The sequence below is a fragment of the Triticum dicoccoides genome, chromosome 5A (assembly GCF_002162155.2).
Source record: "Triticum dicoccoides isolate Atlit2015 ecotype Zavitan chromosome 5A, WEW_v2.0, whole genome shotgun sequence".
NCBI lineage: Eukaryota > Viridiplantae > Streptophyta > Magnoliopsida > Poales > Poaceae > Triticum > Triticum dicoccoides.
Genome location: NC_041388.1, coordinates 574,963,424 through 574,969,423, shown reverse-complemented (window position 1 = coordinate 574,969,423; position 6,000 = coordinate 574,963,424).

The following is a 6,000-nucleotide window of genomic DNA, read 5'->3' as shown; positions in this document are numbered from 1 at the left end:
TGGTTCACGTCGCTCTGTTGCCGCCAGGTCTGCCTCCGATGTTCCTAATGAGAACGAAGAATTCCTTGAAAGAAAAATGATCTGCCTCCGATCTCCTGATTGCTATGTGATTATTTTGTCCGTCCTCTCCATAGCTTCATGCTCTTCTGCGCAGGTGAATCTTAAGCTCTTTTTTTCTCAATGGTTGTTCGGTCGTACTGAGTCACCATGTTGTGTTCTTTTCGTTGAAATTCTTGCTTGGTCAGTCAAGGATTCGGAGTGATTATTTGGTGCGGAAGCGAAACAACTTTGGTAGTCTTGGAATGTGGTTGTTCCTAAGTGTTTGCTGGCTTCTCGAAGCATGCATTGATCGAGAATTTGTGGTAAATTAGAGTGTGATAAAAAGTTTTGGTTTTATAGGTTTTGGCTAATAATTACAATATGGCTCATGTGGTCAATGTGTTAGGTCTTGTTTTCTTAGAGGGGATCGACTGGGATCTAGGTCCAATTAATGTCGATCTGCCTGCATGGTCACAGTTTCACAATGAGGGCATTTTCATGTTTGGCAGAGGCTAGGGTGGGGAAGTTCCCATCCTAATCGTCGTCAATCAACGCGGCGTAGAAAAATTGTCTCAACCTGTGTAAGGGCTCGCAACGAGGAACAACAAGGCATAAACCGGTTCCATAGACAGAACAGCACAGGGCAAAGCCCACCCTAATCGACGACATGTCGACCTGCAGCCATACAACGCAGCTCCGACTCTGACGGAGAACTCAGAAAAACGAAACCAGGCACGGCTGGCGCCATGGAAGATCGCCGAAAGTGCCGCCTGCAGCCAGTCATCGTACACCATAGGGCCCCGCCGCCGCAGTTTCGACTCCACAGCAACAAACAAAACCGAGGCAATACCATGGACACGCCGGAGAAGAGCCGACTATCGCAACCATTGCCGCGTCGCCGACATCGCTCCCGCCATCATCTTAGCCACAGAAATCTGGTCGCCACAGTGATTCTCTCGGGGCAGCCGCCCCGACATCCACCGCTCCGTCGCGCTCAGCGCAATCCACCGGCACCGCCTTCCGGGGCCGCCGCCCCAACATACCACCGCTCCCCACAAGTAGCAACGCTGCACAACCCGGCTGCCCGCAGCCCATGCTGCTCAGGGCAACCGCTCGCAGACCACGAACGTCGCACCACATCCGGGGCCGCCGCCCCGACGTGAAGTCAGACCGCCCCCTCTGGAGCGCGTCGACCGGACCGACAAGCCTGCCACCCAAGTGGCCCAAGATTGCCACCCAAGCAAGGCCGAGCCGCCGCCCCGCCCCATGGAGCCGCCCCGCGCATCACTTTCCGAGGCCGCCGCCTCGACACACATTAGCCGTCCGGGGCCGCTGCCCCGGCATCCACCAAACCCGACGTAGGGGAAAACCAGACGCATCAAGTACAAGCTGACTCTCCCAAGCAACGCCCCCAAGGGGGAAACGACGAAGACGCCGCCGCCCGCCCGCTCCGGAAACATCTGGAGCTTAGGTTTTCACGCGGAGAGCCCAAGCCCCACGTAGAAGAAGATGAGTTTCACAACGACGCCTCCAAGGAGGGAAAACGACGCCCGAGAACGCCGCCGTCGACGGCACCAGCAAAGTCGGGTCAAGGCTTTCGCCCGGAACACACACATCAATGTCATTATGGCTTTCTCTCCACCACCACGGTTGGAAGCAATCATATTCAATGGCCATCATGGGCTGATAAAGGGGGGAGCACAAGGATGAGAAAAGGTGTCTCATTTAGATGGGATTGGGATGCATGTGTCGTCATTACATGTGATCGGGAGTGGAGGAGGAAGACAAAGAAATAAGCAGCGGAAAAAATGCAAGCATGGTAGTGGAGTCGTTAAGAGAGGAGAGGTGAAATGGAACATACAATGAGAGGGGTTCCAACGGAAAATATCACCACAAAACAGGAATTTGCGAGTAAATTGTTTTTTTACAAAAGAAAATGTGAGCATGAAAAAACACAGAGCAAATTGAAATTAAGGGAGTACTGTTTGTGCTAAAGATAGAGGGTCAACGTATAATTACTTAAGACAGTTGGACCTGACCGAAAAACGAGTTAAACCATTGAAACTGTTCCTAGCTTGTGGACTCCCTCGTAGCACCAAAGCACAACCAGCACCAATGAACAGGATGGCGATGTATACTAATAATGAAGAATCAAAATATCAATTCAACTGCTGCCAAGGTGGGTTCATCGGCACTAGTATGAAATTAAATTGAAGGGGTATACGCCTTTTATTTTTTCATGCATGCACGTGCAAACTTGGATGACGATAGGAAGAATGGAAAAGCAAGCAATGACATGGGTCTATACTCTGTGCATATTTGGCGAGTGGCGGATACAAGGGTGGGCGAACATTGCATAGTACTTCCTCCGTTCCTAAATATAAATTTTTATAGAAACTCTTGTATTTTTATACCCCTATATAGTGTGCGAATAATTTTGAAAGATGGTCATTGGATGAAGTCAATCTGACGGTATAGAGATGACGAATCCAAGCACTACTGGCCGTTGGATATCATCTACATTTCATCAGATTCTGCCGCAAGTACAATTTAAAAGACTATGGTTGAACTTAAGCATAATGCACAAATCTCAAAACACAAACACTTCTCCTTTGTTCTAGAATCTTTCATATCATAATTGCCCAAACTTTTTTCTAGATGAATTGCCATTATTTGTTTTTACTTTATGCTTTACAATGCATAACTTCATGAATCTTAAAATAGATTAACTTTTTTATTAATACTAATTGATTTTGAATTAGATAAACTATAAGAATTAAATGAATCATCTGCATCATGTATATATTACTCAAAGCTTACATGCTATAGTATGGTATTTATTCATAATTTGGTTACCAAATTTTATGCGTGCAATGCACGTGTACCTTAATAGTAGTAACAGAGTACAAATTAATTAGCGATATGATTGCACGTACGTAAGTACTTGGCCCCGACAAATCCTATTGCGCCCACAGCTTCCAATTGTCACACAAATGCACAGTCAGCTAGCAAGTGATGCCTTTTTGGCTCTACGGAATCTTTGTTTCGGGAACCTTCTAAAAGGTTCCTTTTGGGTTTTTTCGGCTTCATTTTACAGTTATTTATTTTATTTTATTTCAAGAAATGTTTTCTAAATTTCAAAACGTTCAAGATTCCAAAAAAATTCACCAATTTTTAAAAAGTATTCATGTTTTGGAAAATGCATTTTCAGATATTTTTCAAAATGTTCTCATTTTTGCAAAACATTTACATTAAAATTTTTTTAAAAATAGTGCTCTTATGGAAAACCAGTAAAAACCAAGAGGAAAACAGAAAAAAAAACAGATTGGCATCCCCAGCTTTTTTTTTGAGCATCTGTAACCTTTATTAAATCTGGATGTTCATAGGGATACAGATGATGTCGGGCGTATTAACGAGCCACAGGTGGCGCCCGAGAGACAGAGAAGCCGCAGCTTTTGCAAGAGCATGCACTTCAAAATTATGCTTTCTATTCTCATGAACAAAACGGATATTAGGGAAATTTCTAGCCCTATGGTTTATCTCACTCAAGACCGAAGCGAACTGACAAGGAACTTCCCCGCCGATCATAGAGATCACGGTGGCACAGTCTGACGCCACGCATACAGAGTTGAGATTGAGATCCGTCGCCAACGCCAGGGCTTCATTGCATGCTTGTGCTTCCAAAGAGGGTGGATCCGTGAGACCGTCGAAAACTCTGGCAGAAGCTCCCAGAAATAGTCCCGCTCTGTCACGGCATACCACAGCTGTTGCGCCTCTGTTACCAGATCTGGACACGGCCCCATCTGCACCCCTAGCTAGACCGATTGTCCGCTTCTAGCGAGACCTAGGGACCCCTCACTGCAGGGGAGAGCGAGATGCGCCGGCCAGGTGCGTGGGAGGACATAGCCTCGTTTTTTCCGCTTTTATGTTTTCTGTTTTCATTTCTTCGTTTATTTTTTTATTTTTTTTCTACTTTAAAATATTTTAAATAACAAAAATCACTATGAAAAACCATTTCAAAATGTTGACCAAGCATTTGAAAAATGTTAAATATGTATAGAGAAAAAGTTTATCACATATACGAAAAATGTATACAAAAAACAGTATGTATGAAAAAAATTGATCAGGTATATAAAAAAATTTAATCAAGCATTTTAAAAAATGTTGAATAATTATTTGAAAACGTTAATCAAGCATTTAAAAAATGTTAAATATGTATAGAAAAAATGTTGACCATAAATTAAAAATGATGAGAAAAATGTGATTATGTATATCCAAATGTTAATCAAGCTTTTGAAAATAAAATAAAATATTAATAAATAATTTGGAAAATGTTAAATGTGTATAGAAAAAATGTCGACCATGTACTTAAAAATGGTGATTTTTTTATCATGTATATAAAAAATTTAATCAAGCATTTTAAATAATGTTGAACAAGTATTTCAAAAATGTTTATATTTCCTTTGAATAGTGTTAGTTAAACATTTTAAAAAATGTATAGAGAAAATGTTTACTATGTATTAAAAAATTTAATGTTGTAATTTAAAAATGTTAATCAAGGATTTAAAAAGAGTTGATCATGTATTCAAAAAAGTATTGGACTTGTATTTGGAAAATGTTAAGCGTCTATTAGAAAATTTGATTACATATATACCAAAAATGTCTATTGAAAAACAAGGAAAACAGAGGGGAAATAAAAAGAAAAATAGATGAAAACAAGAAAGAAACAAAAGAAAACCGAAGAAAAATGAAGAAAACTAAAAAGAAAGGAAAAAAACCAAGAAAGAAACAAAGAAAAATGAAGCAAAACAAATAAAAAGAAAAAACTATGAGAACCATGAAAGGAAATAAAGAAAACCAAAGAAAAATAAAGAACCAAAAAAATGTAATTGGAGAAAGGAACGAAGAAAAATCGGTGAAAAAACAAAGGAAAAAAACTGAAAACCCAATCGAAAACCGACTCTTTTCCCCTTAAGTAGGTTGCGCCCTACTATTTTCCGCAAAGCCGTAGCCGTCGCTAACTCACTGGCTTGCAGCGCTGCCTATCATGCCAAAGTCCTGTGTTCGATTCCAGGGTTGCTCGCCTTTTTCTTCTCCCTTTCTTATAAAGGTGCACTATTGGGCCGGCCCGGAACTGTAGATGCTTAACGCAAGACGTCCTACCATCTCGTTGAATGCGAGATATAGTTCCACTCTGCTTTCGCTAACCTTCAATTCTTTAATATGGAGGTTGATTCAGTCATCAACTCTTTAGGCTGCCAATGAACCAACAAAGGCTAACACATCATGTTGTCTACTAATTTCTCTCAACTCTCATGTTGTAACATGTCGAACTTATACATTAGATTACCTATTTTTTATTGTCTGATTTGTGATGCATCACCGCATTAGGTCATAGGCATCCGCGATCGTTTGAAAGCTCGGACCAGTCGATGCCTCGTTGAACATTGGTAAGCACAGATGGTTGTTGCATGGCTGCCAAAGATGACTAAGCAATCAGGTTTCTCCTAGCAGTAGAGGGGATGGGCACGGGCTAGATTTTCTCTAGGTATGTATTCTAGCAACATTGATAAAAAAATCTTAATATAACAAAAAAAATCCTATCACTGTTGATTTTTCATTAAACCTGTATAGATACATGCTAAAAGTCATTAAGCCATCAATTTGGTTATACAATGATTGTTATAGTTCGTATATCTTAAATTCCTTTTGATAATGTTTTGTAGCAAGGCATTTAATTCATGTAATATTACGGAGTAGTTTGATTATGATATTCGTCTACTTGGCACGTAGAATTATGAACCAAATTAGCTATAGCTAGACAAGCTCCAACTTCAAGAAAAAAATTGTGAATCTACTGTCTTGGCAAGCCTTAGCTATAGCTAGATATAAACTATTGAGTAGTTTGTGAGGACAAAAAATGACTTCACCAATATCTTGCCTCCCTTATGTCTAAATCCT